The 25900-nt window shown below is 43.3% G+C and overlaps 1 long non-coding RNA gene across 1 annotated transcript; it reads right to left on the minus strand.

Annotated features, from left to right (window-relative positions):
* Positions 1-362: 362 nt before the first annotated feature.
* On the minus strand, positions 363-9434 carry LOC123934524. Its single transcript, XR_006816815.1, has 3 exons — positions 9276-9434; positions 7159-7256; positions 363-634 (listed from the first exon to the last, which is right to left on the minus strand). It is a non-coding gene; the product is annotated as an uncharacterized LOC123934524 (long non-coding RNA).
* Positions 9435-25900: the final 16466 nt, after the last annotated feature.

Consider the following 25900-nt stretch of genomic DNA (forward strand, 5'->3'; position numbering starts at 1 on the left):
GCGGCTTAACCCACTGAGCCACCCAGGCGCCCCTCTTTTTGCTGGTTTCTTATATTTCCATCATGAACACGGACTAATTGATTAATTGTGGTTGTTAAAACCAGGGACTGTTTGTGGTAGCCTAGAGTAGTAAGATGCCAGGAATTCCTCTCTCATACCATTCTGTTGTTTCCAAATTCTCTATATTTCTTTTTTTAAAGATTTTTATTTATTTATTTGAGAGAGAGAGAGAGAGAGTACACCTATGAGCCAGGGGTGGGTAGAGGGAGAGGGACAATCAGACTCCACTCTGAGCACAGAGCCCTATGCTTGGGGCTTGATGTCACGACGCTGAGATCATGACCTGAGCTGAAATCAGGAGCCAGCTGTTTAACCAGCCGAGCCACCCAGGCGCCCCTGGAAACTGTCTACGCATCTAAATTTTCAAATTTTCCAAGTTACTTTTATAACCTGAGAAGAATTATAAGGAAAGAAAAGATAAACTTCTGGCCTTGAGCAGGGTCTAAGTCTTCTTGATCAGGAATCCGACTTGTATGAGCCCAAATAAATGTTAAGATGTTCGATTCATTCGTACAGTGGCTGTTGAGCAGGGCACCATTCTGGGAGCTGAGGACACAACAGCAAATCTTTCATTCTGTGAAACAAAACATATAAAGTTCCTCATGAAAAAAGAAAAAAACCCAACAAACTAGAGGATGGATGAAGCAAAATGGATGAGGGTTGAGAATGAGGAGAGGCAGGAACAGGAGGTACACTTAACTAAATTGATTTCAGGATTAGTTAATTTTGTCCTACCCCTAAGTCTCCCTACCTGTGAAATGATGTTGGTATTCTGTACGCAAGCTTATGCAACAAACCCTATTTTAAATGGATAATTAGTAATTATTCCAATGAAATGGAATATATTTATTTATTGTTTTTATTTTATTTTATTTTTTTAAGGATTTTATTTATTTGACAGAGATCACAAGTAGGCAGAGAGGCTGGCAGAGAGAGAGAGGGGGAAGCAGGCTCCCTGCTGAGCAAAGAGTCCAATGCGGGGCTCGATCCCAGGACCCTGGGATCATGACCTGAGCCGAAGGCAGAGGCTATAACCCACTGAGCCACCCAGGCGCCCCATAAAAATAAAATCTTAAAAAAAAAAACCTTCCAGTATAATTAACATACAGTGTTATGTTGCTTTCAGGTGTACAATATAGTGATTCAACAGTTCTGTACATTACTTAGTGATCGTCATGATAACTATACTCTTTTGTTAAAAATTTAAAAAAGTTAAAAAAAAATTTTTTAAATAGGCTCCATGCCCAGTGTGAAACCCAGTGCAGGGCTTGACCTCATGACCCTGAGATGAAGACCTGAGCTGATATCAAGAGTTAGATGCTTAACTGACTGAGCTGCTCTGGTGCCCCACGGTAAGTGTACTTGTAATCCCCTTCACTTATATTACCCCCCACCCCCACCTTCCCTCTGGTAACCATCAGTTAGTTCTCTATACTTAAGAGTCTATGTTTTGGGGCACCTGGGTGGCTCAGTGGGTTAAAGCCTCTGCCTTCAGCTCAGGTCATGATCCCAGGGTCCTGGGATCAAGCCCCGCATCGGGCTTTCTGCTCAGTGGGGAGCCTGCTTCTCCCTCTCTCTCTCTGCCTGCCTCTCTGCCTACTGTGATCTCTGTCTGTCAAATAAATGGATAAAATCTTAAAAAAAAAAAAGAGTCTGTGTTTTGGTTTGTCTCTTTTTTTTCTTTGCTCAATTGTTTTGTTTCTTAAAATCCACAAACAAATGGAATCATATAGTATTTGTCTTTCCCTGACTGACCGATTTCACTTAGCATTATACCCTCTAGATCCATCCATGTGGTTGCAGATGGCAAGATTGTACTCTTTTTTGTGGCTGAGTAATATTCCATTGTACGTATGTATACCACATCTTTCTTATCCATTCATCTATTGATGGACACTCAGGTTTCTTTTATATCTTAGCTATTGTAAATAATGCTGCAGTAAACATACGAGGGCATACATCCTTTCAAATTAGGGTTTTGTTTTCTTTGGGTAAATACCCATTGGTTGTATTACTGGGTCATATGGTAATTCAACTAAAAAAATTTTTTTTTGAGAAAAACACCATACTGTTTTTCATAGTGGTTGTACCAGCCTGCATTCCCACCAGCGGTGCACAAGGGTTCCTTTTTCTCCATATTCTCGCCAGCACCAGTTGTTTCTTGTCTTGTTGATTTTAGCCATTCTGACAGGTGTGAGATGGTAGCTCACTGTGGTTTAGATTTGTATTTTCCTGATGATGAGTGATGTTGAGCATCTTTTTATGTAGCTGTTAGCCATCTGTATGTCCTCTTTGGAGAAATGTCTATTCTTGTCCTCTGCCCATTTTAAAATTGGATTTTTTTTTTTTTTTGGTGTTGAGTTGTATAAGTTCTTTATATATTTTGGATATTAACTACTTATTGGATATGTCATTTACAAATATCTTCCCCCATTTAATGGGTTGTCTTTTTGTTTGTTGATGGTTTCCTTCACTGTGTGAAAGCTTTTTATTTGTATGGAGTCCTAATAGTTTAATTTTGCTTTTGTTTCCTTTGCCAAAGGAGACATATCTAGAAAAATGATTCTATGGCTAATGCCAAAGAGATTACTGCCCATGTTTTCTTCTAAGACTTTTATGATTTCAGGTCTCACATTTAGGTCTTTAATCCATTTTGAGTTTATTTTGTGTATGGTGTAAGAGTGTGGTCCAGTTTCATTCTTTTGCATGTAGCTGTCCAGTTTTCCCAATACCATTTGTTGAGGAGACTGTCTTTTTCCCATTGTGTATTCTTGCCTGTTTTGTCATAGATTAATTGACCATATAATCATGACTTTATTTCTGAACTCTATTCTGTTTCTTTTTTTAAGGAATTTTTTGGTATTGTTTCATTGATCTATGTGTCTATTTTTAAAAAAGATTTTATCTATCTATCTATCTTGAGAGTGAGAGTGGGGGGAGGGGCAGAGGGAGAGAGAGAGAATTCCAAACTGACTCCATGTCAAGCACAGAGCCTAATATAGGGCTTGATCTCACGACCCTGGGATCATGACTCAAGTTGAAATCAAGAGTCAGATGCCTAACCAACTGAGCCACCCAGGTGCCCCATATGTCTATGTTTGGGCCAGTACTGTACTGTTTTCATTACTATAGCTTTGTAGTATATCTCAAAACCTGGGATTGTGACATCTCTAACTTTTTTCTTCTTTTTCAAGACAGCTTTGGCTATTCTGGGTCTTTGTGGTTCCATCAAAGTTTTAGGATAATTTGTTCTAGTCCTGTGAAAAATGCTGTTGCTATTTTGATAGGGATTGCATTAAATCTGTAGATTGCTTTGGGTAGTGTGGATATTTTAACAATATTAGTTCTTCCAGTCCATGAACATGGAATATCTTTCCATTTGTTTGTGTCATCTTCAATTTCTTTCATCATTGTTTTATGGTTTTCAGAGCACAGGTCTTTTACCTCCTTGGTTAAGTTTATTCCTAGGTATTTTACTCTTTTCGGTGTACTTGTTTTTTTTGTTTTTAAAGATCATATTTTAAAGTAATCTCTATAGCCAAGACGGGGCTTGTAGTCACAACCCTGAGATCAAGAGTTGCGCACTCTACTGACTGAACCAGCCAGGTACTCCTCTTTTTGGTGCACTTGTAAATGGGATTGTTTTCATTTCTCTTTCTGCTCCTTCATTATGTGTATAGAAATGCAGTAGATTTCTGTATATTGATTTTGTATCCTGTGACTTTAATAATAAATTATAGTTCTAGTAGTTCTTTTTGGTGGAATCTTTAGGGTTTTCTATGTATAGTATCATGTCACCTGCAAATAATGAATTTTACTTCTTCCTTAGCAATCTGAATGCCTTTTATTTCTTTTTCTTGTCTGATGGATGTGGTTTGGTTAGCACTTAGATACTATGTTGAATAAAAGGGGTGAGAGTGGACATCCTTGTCTTGTTCTTTTTTTTAAATTTTTTAAAAGATTTTATTTATTTATTTGACAGACACAGATCACAAGTACGCAGAGAGGCAGGCAGAGAGAGAGGGGGAAGCAGGCTCCCTGCTGAGCAGAGAGCCCGATGCAGGACTCCATCCCAGGACCCTGGAATCATGACCCGAGCTGAAGGCAGAGACTTTAACCAACTGAGCCACCCAGGTGCCCCTTTTTAAAATTTTTTTATTAAAAGATTTTATTTATTTGACAGAGAGAGAAATCACAAGTAGGCAAAGAGGCAGGCAGAGAGAGAGGAGGAAGCAGGCTCCCTGCTGAGCAGAGAGCCCGATGTGGGACTCCATCCCAGGACCCTGGAGTCATGACCTGAGCCGCAGGCAGAGGCTTAACTCACTGAGCCACCCAGGCGGCCCTTGTTCTTGATCTTAGAGGAAGAGCTGTCAGTTTTTCACCATTGAGTATGATGTCAGCTGTGGGTTTTTCACATACGGCCTTTATTATGTTGAGGTATGTTCTTTCTAAACATACTTTGTTCAGTTTTTATCATGAATGCATGTTACACTTTGCAAAATGCTTTATCTATATCTATTGAAATAATCATATGGTTCTTATTCTTTATTTACTGATACGTTGTATCACATTTTTTCTTAAGATTTTAAGTATGGGGGGCTCTGGGTGGCTCAGTCAGTGAAGTGTCTGCCTTTGGCTCAGGTCATGATCTCAGGGTCCTGGGATTGAGTCCCATGTCAGGCTCCCTGCTCAGCAGGGTGTCTGCTTCTCCCTCTCCTTCTGCCCCTCTCCCTCCCACTCTGCTCTTGCTCTGTCTCTGGCTTTCTCTCTCTCAAATATATAAAATCTTTTTTAAAAAAATATTTTACTTATTTGACAGAGAGACAGCAAGAGAGGGAACACAAGCAGGGGGAGTGGGAGAGGGAGGGAGAAGCGGGCTTCCCTCCTAGCAGGGAGCCTGATGCAGGCCTCAACCCCAGGCAGTCGAAGGTGGACGCCTAACACCTGAGCCACCCAGGTGCCCCATCAAATAAATAAATAAATAAATAAAATCTAAAAAAAAAAAAAAGATTTTAATGAGAGGTGCCTGGGTGGCTCAGTCGGTTGAGCATCTGACTCTTGATTTTGGGTCAGGGCTTGATCTCAAGGTCCTGAGATGGAGCCCTGCATCAGGCTCCACACTCAGCAGGAAGTCTGCCTGAGATTCTCTCTCTCCCTCTCCTTCTGCCCCTCCCTTCCCCACTGTCACTCGCTTTCTCTCTAAAAATAAATAAATAACATCTTTTAAAAAAAAGATGTTATTTTAAGTAACCTTTACGGCCAACATGGGGCTTGAACCCAAAACCCCAAGATCAAGAGTCAAATGTCCTTCAACTGGGCCAGCCAGGTGTCCCTGAAGTGATGTATTACATCAATTGATTTGCAAATATTGAACCACTGGAATATTTTTAGATGTGTTTTTGTAACATATGAATCCCTTATGTCTATAAATCATTTAAGGGGTGCGTGGCTGGGTCAGTCAGAAGAGCATACAACTCCTGATCTTGAGGTTGTAAGTTTGAGCCCCACATTGAGCGTAGAGATTACTAAATAAATACATAGACTTAAAAAGTACATTTAGAAGGGCCTTAATGAGAATGCATAATAATTGAAATCAGCCTCTTTCATGGAACGGCCCAGTAGAAGAGTAGCAGCCACTTCCCTGGGTAAGAAGTACTGTGCAGATGTCATCCTGATCAGTGATTTCTGCTTCTTGCTCGAGGAAATCGAGGAAATCGTTGAGAATGTTCTTTAATACCCCTCAGCTGGGGGGGGGGGTGGAGCAGGGGAGGGTAAGGGTGTGATAACGCACACCCTGAGGAAGGTGGGAACTTGCCTGGCAGCTGAAAAGGGAAGGCAGGGTGGAGACGGCTTAGCTAGCTAGGAGAACAAAGTTCAGTCTGGGCCCCACACCACTTCTTGGCCAGCTGAAGGCCCCTGGCCTCAGTATCTAAAATGTGCGTATTTGGGGCGCCTGGGTGGCTCAGTGGGTTAAAGCCTCTGCCTTCGGCTCAGGTCATGATCCCGGGGTCCTGGGATCGAGCCCCTCATCGGGCTCTCTGCTCTGCAGGGAGCCTGCTTCCTCCTCTCTCTCTGCCTGCTTCTCTGCCTAGTTGTGATTTCTCTCTGTCAAATAAATGAAATATTAAAAAAAAATAAAATGTGCGTATTTTATAAATTGGCCCCAAATTGAAGAAAGAAGGTCACTTCTATGGGAGGGTGGAAAATGCACCCCCTCATGAGGCTGGGGTCACGGACTGTAGCTAGAGCAGCCCCCTCTGTCTCCATCTGGTGGAACAAAGGAAATGGGGAAGTCCTCAGTGAGTGGGACTTGTTATTTACTTGAGGTGGGGTTTCGGTGCTGCCCATGTAGGACTGGCTGTTTCCTGGTTGATGTTTGACTTGAGCTGTTTAGCACCGTTGTTTCCTCACGTTTGTCAGACTGAAGGAAAACTTGTCAAACTTTCGCTTGCCGAAGTTCTGGATGATTCCTTGCTTCTTGAATTTGTTTTTGTATGATCAGGTTCTCATAGCCAGTACCATCCTTTTTTTTTTTTTAAGATTTTATTTATTTATTTGACAGAGAGAGATCACAAGTAGACAGAGAGGCAGGCAGAGAGAGAGAGGGAAGCAGGCTCCCTGCTGAGCAGAAAGCCCAATGTGGGGCTCGATCCCAGGACCCTGAGATCATGACCTGAGCCGAAGGCAGAGGCTTTAACCCACTGAGCCACCCAGGCGCCCTAGCCAGTACCATCCTTAGATCTGGGCAAGAGGGACCCCCCTCCCCAGACCCTGCATTTCAGAGAGCCGCACAGGTCACAAAAACACATTTATTCACCAACACAGGGGCACCTCTTGGCTTAGAATCTGCTAGTCCGCCTTGGCCCTGCCCAGTGCAAGATCTTAAATGTCCCTCCTATTACTGACAGTGTCTAGGCCCCAGGAAACACTTGTCTACAGGTGTAGACCTGTGTCCTTCAAATAAAAGGGGACCATGGCCACACACTATGGAGATCTGTAAGTTATGCTGCAGACGCAGAGGTGGACAGTTTCTAGGAGTGTGAGCGGAGGGTTTGATGGGCTCAAGTGCTTGAGAACAGGCAGTATCATCACACTCACCAACTCTTTCCTCTCAGGACAGATCATGGCTCTGGAGGCTCTCATGAATGAAAGCAGTTTTCACAGCATGGCAGCTGAGAAACATTTGCAATTTTGAGCTGCATTGAAAAACATATAAACAATATTTAAAAACAGCTAACAATATAAAAAACAATTTGTATTAGTCCCTTTTTAACTTTTTTATTTTTAAAACTTTTTTTAAAAAAAGATTTTATTTATTTATTTGACAGACAGAGATCTCAAGCAGGGGGAGAGGCAGGCAGAGAGACAGAGAGAGAGAGAGAGAGAGAGGAGGAAGCAGGCTCCCCGCTGAGCAGAGAGCCCGATGTGGGGCTCGATCCCAGGACCCCCGGATCATGACCTGAGCCGAAGGCAGAGGCTTTTTAACCCACTGAGCCACCCAGACGCCCCTATTTTTAAAACTTTTTAAAAAAGATTTTATTTAACAGAGAGAAAGAGAGAGCACAAATAGGGGGAGCATCAGAGGGAGAGGGAGAAGCAGGCTCCCCTGCTAAGCAGGGAGCCTGATGGGGGGCTCGATTCCAGGACCCTGGGATCACGACCTGAGCTAAAGGCTGACACCTAACCGACTGACACCCAGGGGCCCCATATTAGTCTCTTTTTAAAAGATAGTATTTATGCATTTGAGAGAGAGAGAGGGAGAAGAAGAAGCAGACTTCCCACCCAGCAAGGAGCCTGACGTGGGGCTTGATTCCAGGACCCAGAGATCATGACCTGAGCCCAAGCTTAACTGGCTGAGCCACTCAGGCACCCCTGTGTTATTCTTAATTTGTTATATATGGAAGTTTGGACCTACTGTGTGCAACACGATACCATTTTTTCATTATATTGTTTTGCCATTACAAAATGGTTCTTAAGAATTAAATTTTCAAAACCTTAAATTTAACATGTCAACCTTATTTAATGAACCTAGATAAAAATTTGATATACGTTGATTATATTTGCCACTTAATTAAAAATGTTTTTATTGTGGTAGAATACATATAACAAAATATATCCTCTTAACCATTTTTAAGGGTATAATTCAGCAGTATTAAGGACATTTATATATATATTTTTAATTTTTTTAAAGGTTTATTTATTTATCTATTAGAGAGAGAGAGAGTGAGTACACAGAGGGAGAGGGAGAAGCACACTCCCCATTGAGCAGGGAGCTTAATGTAGGGTTGGATCCCAGGACCCCGGGATCCATGTGACCTAAGACAAAGGCAGATGCTAAACTGACTGAGCCACCCAGGTGCTCCAACGTTTTAAATTAGAAGGAAAATATATTTTTTAAAAGATTTTATTTTTATTTATTTGACAGACAGAGATCACAAGAAGGCTGGGGAGGGGAAGCAGGCTCCCTGCTGAGCAGAGATTCCCAATGTGGGGCTGGATCCCAGGACCTGGAGATCATGACCTGAGCCAAAGTCAGAGGCTTAACCCACTGAGTCACCCAGGCGCCCCTAGAAGGAAAATATTTTTAAAACATATGAAAACATTTAAATATTTTGGTGTTTACTACCTACCTTAATTTTAAAATTTGACATAAATATATTAGAAATGTGTACAATTTTAATGCAGTTACCTCTTGTGAGGTAATAGAAAAATATATCTATATACACACATTGGTTTCTGTCCCTGGTTTCTGGCACAGAGCTCCCCAAATCCTTTGTAAGTGCCCAAGTGATAAGAGCACATAGAGCATCTTTTGTTTTATTTTATTTTTATCTTTTTTGCATCTTTCAATTTACTGTTTGGCCTTAGACTCAGGTTCATGATGCAGAGTTCCTAAATCCTTTGTAATTTCCGGGGTGACAGCAATATCTTTTTTTTTTTTTTTTTAAGATTTATTTATTTATTTTTAGAGAGAGAGCGTGAGAGCAAGCTCCCTTGGCCAGGGTAGGGGGCAGAGGGAGAGAATCTTTCAAGCAGACTCCCCGCAGAGCGAGGAGCCCAGTGCGATGCAGGGTTCAGTCCCAGAACCCATGAGATTGTGACCTGAGCTGAAATCCAGAGTTGGATGCCCAACTGACTAAGCCACCTGGGTGCCCCACGATGTCTTTTGTTTTAGTGAAACCGCTGCTGGTGGCTCCTGGATGGGGGCTACTTACTGGAAAGACCAAACCACGATTAGAAGGTGGAATTTTCAGCCTCATTCCCCATTCTCCAGAAGGAGGAGAAGGACCAGAAGTGGAGATAATGATCAGTCATGTCCAGGTGAGGAAGCCTCCATAAAAACCCCAAAGTACAGGCTTCAGAGAGCTTCTGTGTTTCCGGGTTGGTGAACATGTGCCAGTACCAGGGAGTGCCACAGGCTGAGAGGGTGTGGAAACTCCGCCCCCTTTCCCACACTTTGCCCTATGTACTTCTTTTTTTTTTTTTTAAACTTTATTTGCTTGATAGAGAGAAAGAGCACAAGTAGGGAGAGCAGCAGGCAGAGGGAGTAGGCGAAGCAGGCTCCCAAAGGAGGCTCCCCGCAGAAAAGATGGAGCCCAATTGTGGGACTCAATCCCAGGACCCCAGAATCATGACCTGAGCCCAAGGCAGACGCTTAACCAACTGAGCCACCCAGGTGCCCTCTTTTTTTTTTTTTTTAAGATTTTATTTATTTATGTACTAGAGGGAGAGAGAGTTCAAGGTAGGGGGAGGGCAGGGAGGAACAGAAGGAGAGGAACAAGCCAACTCCCCTGAGTGTAGAGCCCACGTGGGGCTCGATCCCACAACCCTGAGATCGTGATTTGAACCAAAACCAAGAGTCAGATGCTCAACCAGCTGAGCCACCCGGGCACCCCCTCTGCACCTTTTCACTTGGACATTCATCTGTATCCTTTGTCATACCCTTTTACAGTAAACTGGTAAATAGTAAGTAAGTAAACTTTTCCTGAGTTCTGTGAGCCACTCTAACAAGTTAATTGAACTGAAGGAAGGGGTCATCGCAATCTCTCATTTATAGCCAATCTGGCCAGAACAAGTGACAATCTGCACGTGTGACAGGCATCTGAAAGAGAGGTGGGGGCAGTCTTGTGGGGCTGAGTTCTTGACCGGTGGGATCTGAGACTAGTGTCAGAGCTAACTCATTAAATTATGGTACACCCATGGGCGCCTGGGTGGCCCAGTGGGTTAAGCCTCTGCCTTCGGCCCAGGTCATGATCCCAGGGTCCTGGGATTGAGCCCTGCATCAGGCTCTCTGCTCAGCAGGGAGCCTGCTTCCCTTCTCTTTCTCTCTGCCTGCCTCTCTGTCTACTTGTGAGCTCTCTCTGTCAAATAAATAAATAATAAAAAAAATCTTAAAAAAAAAGAGATATACAAGAGGAGACTGAGTTTTTCCCAACACATATCTTATGTTAAAATCCTTTAGATAGGAGCATCTGGGTGGCTCAGTGGGTTAAATCCTCTGCCTTCGGCTCAGGTCATTGATCTCGCGGTCCTGGGATCGAGCCCCGCATCCGGTTCTCTGCTCAGTGGGGAGCCTGCTTCCTCCCTCTCTCTCTGCCTGTCTCTCTGCCTACTTGTGATCTCTCTCTGTCAAATAAGTAAATAAATAAAATATTTAAAAAAAATCCTTTAGATAATTGCTATCAAGAGAACTTGAATTATGTAAATTTTTTATTATAGCTGCATAACTTCTGATTTTGTAAAATAAAGGCAATGCTAATATATAAAAATAGACATCTTTATTTTATTACTCATCCAAGCTCAAATAATACACAGACATGCACAAACATAACTGATTTCAGTAGTCTTTAATGTATTTTATTAAGATTTTTAAAAAAAGATTTTATTTGAGAGAGCAAGAGAGAGCACAAGCTACGGGGTGGGCAGAGGGAGAGGGAGAAGGTGACTCCCTGCTGAATAAAGAGCCTGATGCGGGGCTCAATCCCAGGACCCCGGGATCATGACCTGAGCTGAAGGCAGATGCTATACTGACTGAGCCACCCGGGCACACCCACCCCTTTCTTTAAAGATTTTTAAAATTTATTTTTATTTAAAAAATTTTTTAGATTATTTATTTATTTGAGAAAGAGGAAGAGAGCATGTAAGAGGGAGGGGCAGAGGGAGAGGGAGAAAGAGAGAATCTCAAGTAGATTCCCGGCTGAGCACAGAGCCAGATGCAGAACTCCATCCCCAGACCCTGAGATCATGACCCGAGCTGAAACCAAGAGTCGTATGCTCAGCCAACTGAACCACCCAGGCACCCCTAAACTTTTATTTTTAAGTAATTTCTCCACCCAAAATTGGACTCGAACTCACAGCCACGAGATCAAGAGTCCCACACTCCACCAACTGAGCCAGCCACGTGTCCAGTAGTTTTTGATATTTTACTGACTTTCAGTCATATAAAAAATTTTGTCATTGTGTGGGTGTATTAGTCAAGATAGGAGAATAGAACATACTTTATTCAATAATTTGCTAGTTTGGTGTATAACTTAGTCTTCAGACATAGGGTATAGGGGCTTCCCTTTGTTCTCTTGTCCTGGACAGTTCATGGTTGCCAGATTTAGCAAGTAAAAATACAAAAGCAAAGTTAGATCTGAATTTCAAATAAACAATGATTTTTTAACAGATTTTATTTATTTGATAGAGAGAGAGATCACAAGTAGGCAAAGAGGCAGGCATAGAGAGAGGAGGAAGCAGGCTCCCCACTGAGCAGAGAGCCTGATTCGGGGCTTGATCCCAGGGCCCTAAGTGATCCCAGGACCCCGAGACCACAACCTGAGACGAAGGCAGAGGTTCAACCCACTGATCCACCCAGGTGCCCCAACAATGAATAATTTTTTATGATAAGCCTGTCCCATGAAGTATATTTGAAATATACTTAAAAAACTGTGTTGTCTATCTGAAATTTAAATGCATTGGGCAGTCATTCTCTACTTTGTCTGGCAACCCTGAGCTGAATTCCTCAAATGTAAGGAGGAGACTTACCTACAACCCAGTCTGATCTGCTGTGAATTTTTACTGGAATTCAACTTTATCTGACCTACTAGTGTTTGTTGCTGTTAACATTTTATTTATTTACTTGACAGAGAGAGATAGCAAGAGCAGGAACACAAGGAAGGGGAGTGGGAGAGGGAGAAGCAGGCTCTGTGCTGAGCAGGGAGGCCGATGTGGGGCTCGATCCCAGGACCCTAGAATCATGATCTGAGCAGAAGGCAGACGCTTAATGACTGATCCACCCAGGTGCCCCTGACCTGCTAGTGTTTTTTAAAAAATGTTTTTCATTGTGAAGTAAAAAACAAAAAAGTGCCTAAAACTTACATGTGTGATTTACCAAATGTTTATAAAGCAAACACCCACATCAGCAATACCCAGATAAAAACATAGGACACCGCTCCCACTCTTGAAGTCCCCGGGTATCCCTTCCAATCATAGTTTTCATCTGTCCTTAAGAAATAATCCCTCTGGGGCACCTGGGGGCTCAGTGGATTAAGCCGCTGCCTTCGGCTCAGGTCATGATCTCAGGGTCCTGGGATCGAGCCCCGCATCGGGCTCTTTGCTCCGCGGGGAGCCTGCTTCCTCCTCTCTCTCTGCCTGCCTCTCTGCCTATTTGTGATCTCTCTCTCCGTCAAATAAATAAATAAAAAATCTTAAAAAAAAAAAGAAATAATCCCTCTCCTGACTTTTTTTTTGTATTTAAATTTATTTATTTTTTCAGCATAACGGTATTCATTGTTTTTGCACAACACCCAGTGCTCCATGCAATACGTGCCCTCCCTATTACCCACCACCTGTTCCCCCAACCTCCCACCCCCGACCCTTCAAAACCCTCTGGTTGTTTTTCAGAGTCCATAGTCTCTTATGGTTCACCTCCCCTTCCAATTTTTTTTTTTTAATAAACATAATGTATTTTTATCCCCAGGGGTACAGGTCTGTGAATCACCAGGTTTACACACTTCACAGCACTCACCATAGCACATACCCTCCCCAATGTCCATACCCCCCTCCCACTCTCCCAACCCCAGCTCCCCCCCTTCTCCTGACTTTTATAGTAATCATTTCGTTGCTTTTCTTTACCTTTTGACTACTCATGTATGGTTTAGCAAACAAATGACAAAACCAGAGACAGACTCATAAATATAGAGAAAAAAAAAGCCGGTCGTTGCCAGAGAGGAGGAGATGGGGGATGGGCAAAATAAGTGAAGGTGACGAGGTACAGACTTCCAGTTATAAAATAAATAAGCCATGGGTATGAAATGTACAGGATAGGGAACGCAGTCAGTAATGTTGGAATAATGTTATGTGGTGACAGATGGTAACTGTACTTATCATGGAGGATGTTGTGTAATGTATAGAATTGTTGAATCATAATGTACACCTGAAACTAATCTAACCGTGTATATCAGCTATACGTCAATAAGAAAAAGAGATAAGGGGCACCTGGCTGGCTTGGTCAGTTAAGTGTCCAACTCTTGATTTCAGCTCAAGTCATGGTCTCCAGGATGTGAGATTGAACCCTGCCGTGGGCTCTGGGCTGTGCATGTGGAATCTGCTTGCAATACTTCCCCTTCCCTCTCCCTCCCCCTCTGTTCCTGCCCCCTGCTCATGTACTGCCCCCCCCACTCTCTCCCTCAAATAAATGAATAAATAAATAAATAAACAAACAAATCCTTTTTTTAAAAAAAGATTTTATTTATTTATTTGACAGACAGAGATCACAGGTAGGCAGAGAGGCAGGTAGAGAGAGAGAGGAGGAAGCAGGCTCCCTGCTGAGCAGAGAGCCGGATGCGGGGCTCGATCCCAGGACCCTGGGACTATGACCTGGGCCGAAGGCAGAGGCTTTAACCCACTGAGCCACCCAGGTGCCCCCAAATAAATCCTTTTTTAAAAAAAGAGCTAAAACAATATGGTTTCACTTTTTTTAAATGTGTAAGTAATCCCTACACCCAACATGGGGCTCAAACTTTCGAACTTCAGATCAAGAGTTGCCTGCTCTACCAACTGAGCCAGCTGGACATCCCACTATGGTTTAGCTTTGCCTTTGCTTGAACTTTAGAGAAATCAGTTATACTGTATGTATTTGGGGGGCGGGGTGCCAACCGCTCTGTGTTGTGGCATGTAGCTCCAGTGTATCCACTCTTACTGCTGTATAGCTTTCCATGGTATGAACATTATGTCATTTATTTATTCTTCCTGCTGTTGAGGGACAACTGAGTGTTCCCAGTTCAGAGTACTCACAAAGAAAGCTAGCCTGACTCTTGGCCCACGTGTATCCTTGTGCATATATACAAGGCTTTTGCTAGGAATACATGAGGGTTTAGATTGCCTAAATATGGAAATTAAGTAGACATCTAAATTGGATTCATTATATATATTAGAATTCTCTGCTTAAGAAATACATAAATGGGGGTACCTGGGGGGCTCAGTGGGTTAAAGCCTCTGCCTTCGGCTCAGGGCATGGTCCCAGGGTCCTGGGATCAAGCCCTACATTGGGCTCTCTGCTCAGCGGGGAGCCTGCTTTGCCCTCTCCCTCTGCCTGCCACTCTGCCTACTTGTGCGTGGGCTCTCTCTCTCTCTGTCAAATAAATAAAATCTTTAAAAAATAAGAAATACATGTCCTCCTCTCTCTCTGCCTGCCTCTCTGCCTAGTTGTGATTTCTCTCTGTCAAATAAATAAAATATTTAAAAAAATTAAAAAAAAAAAAAAAAGAAAAAGGGGCGCCTGGGTGGCTCAGTGGGTTAAAGCCTCTGCCTTCGGCTCAGGTCATGATCCCGGGGTCCTGGGATCGAGCCCCGCATGGGGATCTCTGCTCCGCAGGGAGCCTGCTTCGTCCTCTCTCTCTGCCTGCCTCTCTGCCTAGTTGTGATTTCTCTCTGTCAAATAAATAAAATATTAAAAAAAATTTTTAAAAATAAGAAATACATGAATGAAAATAAAACTGAAAAATTCTGGATTTCATCTTGCCTAATTCAATGAGCAACCTATTGTTAACATTTAAACCAGAAAACTGTCATTTTGTTTTTTAAAGGAGATAGAAATGTATTGAATATATTGCAAGGGAGCAGTGGGAGGACAGCAAAGGAAAGACCATCTACAAAGACTTTCTTTTAAAAAGGATTTTATTTATTTATTTGACAGAGATGACAAGTAGGCAGAGAGGCAGGCAGCGAGAGAGGGGTGGAAGCAGGCTTCCCACCGAGCAGGGAGCCTGACGTGGGGCTCAATCCCAGGACCCTGAGATCATGACCTGAGCCGAAGGCAGAGGCTTAACCCAAGAGCCACTCAGGTGCCCCATACAAAGACTCTTTTTTTAACGCGAGCTCCGTGCCCAATGTGGAGCTCAAACTCGTGACCCCAAGGTCAAGAATTGCACGCTTTACCAATTGAGCGAGCCAAGTACCCCTGAAACAGTGTCCTTTTTACATACATGTGACAATATATATTTCCACCTCCTGTTGCTTTTTTGCTTAAATTGAGATATCATAGGCTTTGAGTTTATGGTTTTCTGAAGCTCCTGGTGCTAGGAGAAGGGGAGTACAGAGTAGTCATCCTCTGTTTTCTTGATCTTTTCCTTTGGCTTGTTGTATCAGCTCCGCTCAGTCTACCTGTAATTATGGTGTCTGTGTGCAGGAAATAAGACTTGGAAAGGAGGCAGAAACAGGTCCTGCTGACCTAGACCAGTTTTTTCCAAGTGAAATATCTGTAATTAGGCCAGTAATGATATTTTCCTGGAGAAGGAATTGAGTTAATGGTTTAAAAAAAAAGAGTTTTAAAGTGCAACATGCATGTGTCTGAGGGAGGGGTTGGAACGGAAATACGAGATAATGTAAGAGTTTGGTTCGGTATTACCCCTCTTTCCGTAAGAAACGTATTTTTGGTAATACCAGCCCTGGCCTGTGAAGAGAGAGAACTCCTCCAGGAATAAAGGGATATAGAAGTTTTTAGGGAGAAACATTGGTGATTAAAAAAAAAATTGGGAGGGCGCCTGGGTGGCTCAGTGGGTTAAGCTGCTCCCATCAGCTCAGGTCATGATCTCGGGGTCCTGGGATCGAGTCCCACATCAGGCTCTCTGCTCAGCGGAGAGCCTGCTTCCCTTCCTCTCTCTCTGCCTGCCTCTCTTGTGATTTCTCTCTGTCAAATAAATAAATAAAATCTTTAAAAAAAAATTGGGGTTGGAAAAAGCCTTTTATTTCATTATTTTTTAAAAATATTTTATTTATTTGTTGTTTTAGAGAGGGAGTGAGCAGGGGGAGGGGGTAGAGGGAGAAGGAGAGAGAGAATCTCAAGCAGGCTCCGCACTGGGCACAGAGCCTGATGTGGGGCTTGATCTCATGACCCTGAGATCATGACTTGAGCTGAAATCAAGAGTTGGACCCTCAACCAACTAAGCCACCCAGATGCCCTGGAAAAAAGCCTTTAAAAACAGGTCCACAGGTGCGCCTTGGTGGCTCAGTGGGTTAAAGCCTCTGCTTTTGGCTCAGGTCATGATCCTGGGATCCTGGGATCGAGCCCTTCACCGGGCTCTCTGCTCAGCAGGGAGCCTGCTTCCTCCTCTCTCTCTGCCTGCCTCTCTGCCTACTTGTGATCTCTGTCTGTTAAAAAAATAAATAAATCTTAAAATAAAAAAAAAATAAATAAAACAGGTCCACAACCCAGAAACCACAAAGCAAAAAACTAGTAGTTTTGATAATATAATATTAAAAATGTGTATGTGAATCAAAATACCGTAAGTAAAGACAAAAACTAAACACAGACTCTCCCCCAAATCTTTGAAATACACATGACAGACTATATGCTAATTTTCTGAATGTACAAAGAGCTTGTACTAATCAAGGAGAAAAGGACTAATAATCCAACAGAAAATGGGCAAGGATCAGGAACAGGTAGCGTTTACAGAAAAAGAAATATGAGTGGCTAATAAGCATGTGATAAGATGCTCAATGTAATTTCTAATTAAATAAATGCAAATTAAAACAACCATATTAACCTGCCTAATGGTGAAAGATTTAAAAGTTTGATAGAACTAGGATGTGGTAGAAATAGAAATTCTCATTCTTCATTGGTATATGTGCAAATTGGCAACCCCTTCATGGAGACAATTTAGCAGTACCTAGCAATTTGGCACCATTTAGCACCGTGTAAAAACGCACAAGCTCTTTGACTCAGCAATTCTACTTCAAAGAATTTAGCCTACAGATATACTGAAACAAGTGGGTAGAGATAAATCTAAGAGAATGTTCATTGTCTCATGGCGTGTACAGTCCCGTGATATAAATTGGTTAAGTACTTTGCAATACATCTTTATTGGGGTAGAATGAGATAGGTCTATGGGTGCTGATGTGTGAAGATGTTCCCAGAGTCTTTGCCTCTCTTCTGTCTCCCCACAGAGGGTAGGGTTGTACTGACCAATCCTTTTTTTTTTTTTTTTAAGATGTATTTATGTATTTTAGAGGAGAGAGAGAGCAAGAGCATGAGAGCATGGAGGGGAGGGGCAGAGGGAGATGGAAAGAGCGTCTGAAGTAGACTCTTCCCGGGTGCGGAGCCTGATGCAGGGCTTGATCTTGTGATCCTGAGATCACAACCTGAGCCAAAAACAAGAGTTGGACGCTTAACCAACTGCACCACCCAGGCTCCTTTCCCAGCCTTTTTAAAGATAGGTGTGGTCACATGGCTTGTGGCCAAAGGTATCTGAGTAGAAGTGACATATGTCCCTTCTGGGTGAACACCTTACGTGCCAGTAGGTGACATTCCCTTCTTCCTGCCCTTGTGATTGTGGACACAAATGTTGAGATGGGTCCTGGGTCTCGGAGTGACTATAATGAGCATGGCTCTCTTAACTATCTGAGTTAGCAGGATTGGGAAATAAACATTTAAACCACTGAGAATTGTGAATGCCTTCCATTAACACAGCATATTCTAGCCCATCCTGACTAATATGATTTCCAAGATAATTGTTACATGAAAAAAACCTAAGTGCAAAAAGAGTGATCTCATTTGTATATGTGGGTATTTATATGCTTAAGAAATTTCTGGAAGGATTTCTGAGAAACTTAATAGTGTTTACAACAAAGGTGTTGAGAGGAGGCAGAGATGGGGAAGGCTGTTTCTGCTTTTCATATTATAACATTTCACATTATAGCTGGAGTTTAAAAAAAAAACAACCACCATGACCATGTGAATTTAAATTTAAAACCAGCCAATGTTTCCACAAAAAGATTTCTGCAAGAACATTCATGGAAGCTTTATTCATAGTAGTCCCAAACTGAAAATAGCCCAGATGTCCATCTATAGGAGGATGGATAAACAAATTGTGGTATATTCATACAATGGAATACTTACCATCCAGCAATGCGAATGAATGAACCGCGCAGAGTGTTCCCCACGTGGAAACTCATACAGATAGGACACTGAATAAAAGCTGCCACACAAAAGAATGTGTAGTTTATTCCGTTTATGTAAAGTATAGAAACTGGCAGAGCTAATTTATGGTGTTAGTAGTTGGGCTAGTGGTCATCTAAGGGGGTGAGTGGGTTTTGACCGGAAGTGGGCTACATGCGGGGAGCAACTGGGGTAAGGACTATGGGAATTCGTGGGAATTCGTGGAGCTCTCGCTTATCATTTGTACACTTCTCCATATACAGTCTATGTCAAACCCAAATCTAGTTGGTTCAAAGAAGAAACAAAGAGGAGCACCTGGCCGGCTCAGAGCATATGACTCTTTTTTTTCCTCTTAATACTTTATTTATTTATTTTATTTTTTTATTTGTCAGAGAAAGAGAGAGAGAGAGCATACAAGCAGGGGGAGAGGCAGGCAGAGGGAGAAGCAGGCTCCCTGCTGAGCAAGGAGCCAGATGCGGGACTTGATCCCAGGACCCTGGGATCATGACCTGAGCTGAAGGCAGACGCTTAACCCACTGAGCCACCCAGGCGTCCCAGAGCATGCGTCTCTTAATCTCGGGGTTCTGAGCTCCAGCCCCATGTTGGGCATAGAGCTGACTTAATAAAATCATGAAGAAAGAGAATAAACAGCTAGCAAGAAGGGAGTGCTTGGCAGAGCTGGGATAGGCTTTCCCCGCCCATGGTGCCCTTTTGGCGGCAGATCTGCGAAGGCAGGCCTGGGCACGTGGGTGCACTAAAGCCCCAGGAGCTAAGTGTCCTAGTGGGAGCCCCCAAGTAAAATCCGAGCAGGCTAGCCTCCCTTCCCTGCATGCCCTCAGCGCCAGCCACTGAGCCTTGCATTTAAAAACACCGCATGGACATCTGCTGGAGCCGGCTTGGTGACCAGTGCTTTCCAGTGGGGACAGGGCATCCTTGACAACCAGGGCACGAGTCTTATTCTGTTGCAGGAGAGATGCAGCAACACAAGCTCCAGCAGGAACTGCTGGCCTCTTGGCAGCGATGCTTAATTAGCTTCCTGTAGGAGATTTTGTTTTTAATATAAAAAACGATCTAATTCAAGCAGTTATATTGAACACCGGATCGAATGAAAAACAATCTTGTTTAATCCATCCCTCTGTGGTGCAGTTCAGGGTTCCCACCAGGTTCAAAACGACTTTCATAAAATACTAAGACGTTCTTTGCCTTTTCCCCTGTCATTCTCTCTCAAGTGTACAGTGGGGTTTTCCAAGGACTCTGTATGTTTGCTAACACCAAGGATGGAAGGGCGAAGCACTTGGAGAACCAAGCTGTCTTTTATTAAGCCATATATGAGAGATTTGCAAAAATGTGAAACAATGCCAATCTTCTGGCTCTTTTGTTTGTTTTGCAAAATGCAGGGTTTTTTCCCCCATAAAAGTGTATGATTTAGGTTCATATGTAATGGGTTTCTTAGTCTCATTTTATTTTATTTTATTTTATTTTAAAGATTTTATTTATTTATTTGACAGACAGAGATCACAAATAGGCAGAGAGGCAGGCAGAGAGAGAGAGGGAGAAGCAGGCTTCCCGCTGAGCAGAGAGCCCGATGTGGGGCTCGATCCCAGAACCCTGGGATCATGACCCAAGCAGAAGCAGATGCCCAACTGACTGAGGCACCTAGGCGCCGGTTTTAATTTCTGATACAGTAAATATTGATTGCTATAACCCACATAAACAAGAGCTCTTTGGGGTCCTCAATTTTTAAGAGTGTGAGGGGTTCTGAGAATAAAGCATTTGTGAACCACTGCTAGCTCTATAGGTTTTTTAAAAAGATTTTATGTACATATGTATGTATACATGTATGTGTGCATGCATGCATGCATGTATATATGTATTTTTTAGAGAGGGTGTGGAAGCAAGAGCAGGGGAGGGGGAGAGAGAGAGAGAGAGAGGGAGAGAGAGAGAATCTTAAGCAGGCCCTGCGCTCAGTGTGGAGCCCGACTTGGAGCTCTATTTCCTGACCCTGAGCTGAAATCAAGAATTGGATGCTTCACCGACTGAACCACCCAGGTGCAGAGGGGATTGATGGTTCCACCAAAGTCATGCAGAGTCGGGGAGGGGAAGTTCTCCAAAGAAAGAAATTAACTGTTACCCTTCTGGCAAAAACAACAGATGTCTACTGCATGTGTTCTGGATTTCCCATGTAACCCAAGCACTATTATTAACCTGGGATACTTTGACTTCTCACACCGGAATATTAAAAACCTAGTTTTGGAAACTTTATGCTCTGTTCTCTGTGCTCCCACCCGCAATCATGTATGGTTCTTGATAGTCTTTTTTAAAAAATATTTTATTTATTTATTTGACAGAGAGAGCACAAGCAATGGGAGTAGCAGAGGGAGAGGGAGAAGCAGGGTCTCTGCTGAGCAGGAAGCCTGATGCAGGGCTTGATCACATGACCCTGGGATCATGACTTGAGCTGAAGGGAGGTGCTTAACCGACTGAGCCACCCAGGCACCCTAGTTGCTAGATAGTCTTCTTCTTCTTTTTTTTTTAAGTTTTATTTATTTATTTGACACAGATTGAGAGAGAGAGAGAGAGAGATCACAAGTAGGCAGGCAGAGAGAGAGAGGGCGAAGCAGTTTCAGAGAGCCTGATGTGGGGCTTGATCCCAGGATCCTGAGATCATGACCTGAGCAGAAGGCAGAGGTTTAACTCACTGAGCCACCCAGGCACCCCATTGCTAGATATTCTTGTTAAAATTCAGTCTGTACCAGTTGTTTCTTAAAATATTTACTGACTCATTTTACTTTTCCTTTTTTGTCAGACTTGTCCTTTGCTGATGTTAGAATGTACTAAGCTCATGTTCACATCTTGCTGTTTGAGCCACAAAGAGCCGTGTACTTGTTTCCCCTTCCAGTGGGCATTTGTAGCGTGGTGTTTAGGAAGATTTGCTTTGGCATTCTGCTCTCTGTCCTTGTTGAAGACTGTATGAGAAGTAACCCTGTTTAATTCTTTACTGTATTTATTAGAGATTACAGAGAGATGGTTTTGAAGGCTGTTTTGTTGTTGTTGTTTATTTGACACACTGAGAAAAAAAAAAAGAGAGAGCGTGCACACCCATGCTTATGCAGCAGGCGGAGAGGGAGAAGCAGACTGTCCCCTGAGCAGGGAGCCCAATGCGGGGCTCAATCCCAGAACTCTGGGATCATGACCCAAGCTGAAGGCAGATGCTTAGTTTACTGAGCCATCCAGCCGCCCCTGTTGTTGTTTTTAAATATGTCTGTCTGTAGGCCTGGAGGAGAAAATTTTCCTTAGTAATGGTGAAATTGATTGCATTTTATCTTTGATTGGCTGCTAGACATGTAACCTTACATCATGAATTTGAGGTATTAACCTTAGCTTCATCTTGATTTTCCTGTCGTGTGTTCCTTTCTGTTCACTTCTTTGGTTAGAAAAAACTTGGTTAGAAAAATTCTTACTGTACAAACCCAGTGTATTGTATTATATTTTATTATTATTATTATTGTCACTATTTTTGATGTTGTATGCTACTAGAATCCCTTTTGGGATGAGAGAAGTTTCCAGTGAAAACAAATTATAATATTCTTATTTATATATATTCCAGGTATGCTCAACGGCTATTTTCTGAAAGATTGGCTAAGCATCTCCAAATCTGTGACATATCACCTGGGGACATCCACTCTGCTAGAACTTGGTGGGGCCATAGTTTTCTTTGATAATCTTTTTTTTTAAAGATTTTATTTATTTATTTGACAGAGATCACAAGTAGACAGCGAGATAGGCAGAGAGAGAGGAGGAAGCAGGCTCCCTGCTGAGCAGAGAGCCTGATGCGGGGCTCGATCCCAGGACCCCGGGATCATGACCTGGGCCGAAGGCAGAGGCTTTAACCCACTGAGCCACCCAGGCGCCCCTCTTTGATAATCTTCTTCTTTTTTTTTTTAATTTATTTGACAGACAGAAATCACAAGCAGGCAGAGAGGCAGGCAGAGAGAGAGGAGGAAGCAGGCTCCCTGTGGAGCAGAGATCCCGATGTGGGGCTCGATCCCAGGACCCTGAGATCATGACCTGAGCGGAAGGCAGAGGCTTTAACCCACTGAGCCACCCAGGCGCCCCCCCCCTCTTAGATAATCTTAAGTGAATTAATACTCTTCAGTCTTTATGAAAATCTTTCATATGGAGTTCTCTTGTTTCGACAAAAGTCTCAAATCCAAGGAAACCACGGAGAACTCATTTCTGATATGGTATATCAGAACATATATTTATGTTAAAGATTTTATTTATTTGAGAGAGAGAGGGAGAACATGAGATGGGGGAGGGTCAGAGGGAAAAGCAGACTCCCCAGTGAGCAGGGAGGGCAGCTTGGGGACAGTCCCAGGACCCTGAGATCAGGACCTGAGCCCAAGGCACACACTTAACCATCTGAGTCACCCAGGCGCCCCGCATTTCTGATATATTTATAAAATGACCTTAGAGATGGCTTTGGAGAATCTATACAAGGAAGGATTTTCGTGTTCAATTTAATGTTCATCTTAGTGGCTGAAAAATTACAACGTTTTTCTGCACTGTCATCGAACTTAGTGGTGGATAGGAAGTATTATTAAAGTGATTTGGGGGGGGGAATTGTTGCACAAATTGTAAATTTCTGAAAAGCGTACAGAGCAGAATTCTTTGGGGGGTTCAACTGTCTTTGTTTAGAAAAGCAGACTGATTGATGGGCCACCGTGACTGTAGAAAGAGATCAGGGCTGGGGCCACCTGGGAATGAGAGACAAAGAGCCAGACTGATTTAGCATAACAAAAGAATGAAGAATTTGGGGGGTTTGGGGGTGTTTGCTGGGGAGAGGAACAAAGAAGGAGAAGATGGCCCGCAGAGTGGCTGGAGAGGGGAGCCACGCGGGAGGGTCCGGGGCAGGAAAGGCGGAGCCGGGTGAGGGGAAGGTGTGTGGCTGGGTGGGGGGCGGTATCAACCATTCCGTTTTAAAAACTGCCCTCTGTTCATTGCCGCCTCCAAATCCTGAGCAGAAGTCTGCACACATTCACAGCCGCCTTGGCGAGTAGGGTTTGCGGGAGGTTGCGGAAAGGGGGCTTTATTTCATATTCGGGTTGACGTGGAGTGGAGAGAAAACAAGAAAAGTGGGTGGCAGAGAATTCGGAGCAAGCCGGAAATGAGACCCGGAAGTCACTAGGTGAAACGCACGGGTCTCCTGCCCCACCCAAGGAGCGGGTGATTCCCCGCAGATCCTGGGAGTCTGCGCAGGGTTTCCCACTGCCAGGGAATTTGACACCATTGTATTAGCATTTCAAAGAGCTGCATTACTGCGGCTGGTGCCTGCATTAGCAACGCCCTGGTCAGCTATTTCGCAGAGGGCTTGGCACTGAATGGCTGAAAAGTTGCCAGTCATTCCTTGCTAGGTGTCAGGAGACAGGAATCTTGTAGCTCCTCACCTCCTGGTGAGGACTTAAAAGGCAAGTACAGGTTTCTGGGGGGTCATTTTGGAAGCAATCGAGTTGATTTTCCAAACCTGTAATCTCGGCGTTTTGTTTTATTACTACTGCCCGCTGGGTTTTTGGCAGGCTTACCGAAAAGATGGCTACTTTTACTGTTCATTCACTCTGTTTACAAAGCAAAAGGTTTCTCTTTCCAGCGTGCTTTCACTCAGATGGGGAGAATCTGTACTTTGTTAATATGTTTTAAAAGTCTAATGAGGACTTAGTAAGCGTTTGGAAACTGCAGCTTTCAGGATGAAAGCAGGGATCTGTGGTTATGACATCATCGCAGTTAATTAGCCCTTTGCAGAAATCTGCCTGAATGGAGAAGGGGTGGGTGTATCTATGCATTTAACTTGATGATTAAAATATATTAATGATAGTTTTCACTTCCCTGGCATGGTACATCTTAGGATCTTCTTTGAAAGTGCTTCCACAAGCTTAAATTAGCCCTTATCACTCTACAAGGAAGAGGTAAAACAGCCCTATTTTACAAAAGAGGAAAGTGAAATACAAAGAGAAAGGTCCTGTTTGGGGAAGGATTTTGGTAAAGGATTTTGGTAGAATGAAGCTGCCTCCCCACCGCTGAACAATGGGCTCAGCCTTCCTCCTTTGTTTCCACCAGGAATTGACATTCACAGGCATTGAATGAGGAGAACAAATTTGATCATACCTTACATCACATGCTGGACACCTGAGCCAAAACAGCACGTTTTGGGGTCCATAAGAAATTATTGCTTGTTGTAAGCCATCTCACAAACAACAAAGAAAATCCAAACAGTAGATGGACTGGACCGTAAAATTCAGAGGTTCTGATTCTCTTTCCTCCTTCACCATTTTGAGTTCTGGGCTATATATGGAACTGTTCTAGATTGAAAGAGGAAGGGATGATTTTTATAGGTGATCTTCATTTTCTTTTTAAAAATTTTATTTATTTGAGATAGAGTGAGAATGAGAGAGAGCGAGCTCGAGCTCGCGGGGGGTTGGCGGGGGCTGGGGGGAGGGGTGGGGGTGGGGTGGCCGGGCGGGGCGGGAAGGGTAGGGGCAGATGGAGCGGGAGAAGCGGCTCTCTACTGAGCAGGGAAAGGTGCTTAACCAGCTAAGCCACCCAGGCACCCCATTTTCATTTTCAAATGAAGTAAATGTATGACACTTGATAGGAATGCATGAAAGGAAGTACAGAGACAAATAGAAAATTTTCTTCCCACCATGTATATTTAGCTATATATCTGAAAGAGGTCAAATGAGGAGCATACTTTTTAAAGCTATTCTAAACAGTTTTCAAACACACACCAAAGTAGAGAAACCTCATGTATTTATCACCAGTTTCTACAGTTACCAACTTTCTGCTATTTTTTTTTTTTAAGTAGGCTCCCCATGTGGAGCCCAACATGCAGCCTGAACTCAGGGCCCTGAGATTACGACCCGAACTGAGATTAAGAGTCGGACACCCAACTGACTGAGCCACCCAAGCACCTCAACTTTCTTTTTCTTTTTCTTTTTTCTTTCTTTTCTTTCTTTCTTTCTTTTTTTTTTTTTTTTAAAGATTTTATTTATTTATTTGAGAGAAGGAGAGCATGAGCAGGGGGAGGGACAGAGGGAGACGGAGAGGGAGAAGCAGACTCCCTGCTAAGTGGAGAGCCCCACATGGGGCTTGATGCCAGGACTCTGGGATCACGACCTGAGTCAAAGGCAGATGTTTAACCAACTGAGTCACCCAGATGCCTCAGCTTTTTTTTTTTTTTTAAGATTTGTTTATTTGAGAGAGTGTGTGAGAGAGAGAGCACATGCAGGGTGGAGGGGTAGGGGGAGAGAGAGAAGCAGACTCCCCACTGAGCGGGGAGCCCGATGTGGGGCTCAATCCCAGAATCCCAGCACCATGCATGACCTGAGCCGGAGGCAGATGCTTAACCAACTGAGCCACCCAGCTGCC

The sequence above is a fragment of the Meles meles genome, chromosome X, assembly GCF_922984935.1.
Source record: "Meles meles chromosome X, mMelMel3.1 paternal haplotype, whole genome shotgun sequence".
Lineage (NCBI taxonomy): Eukaryota > Metazoa > Chordata > Mammalia > Carnivora > Mustelidae > Meles > Meles meles.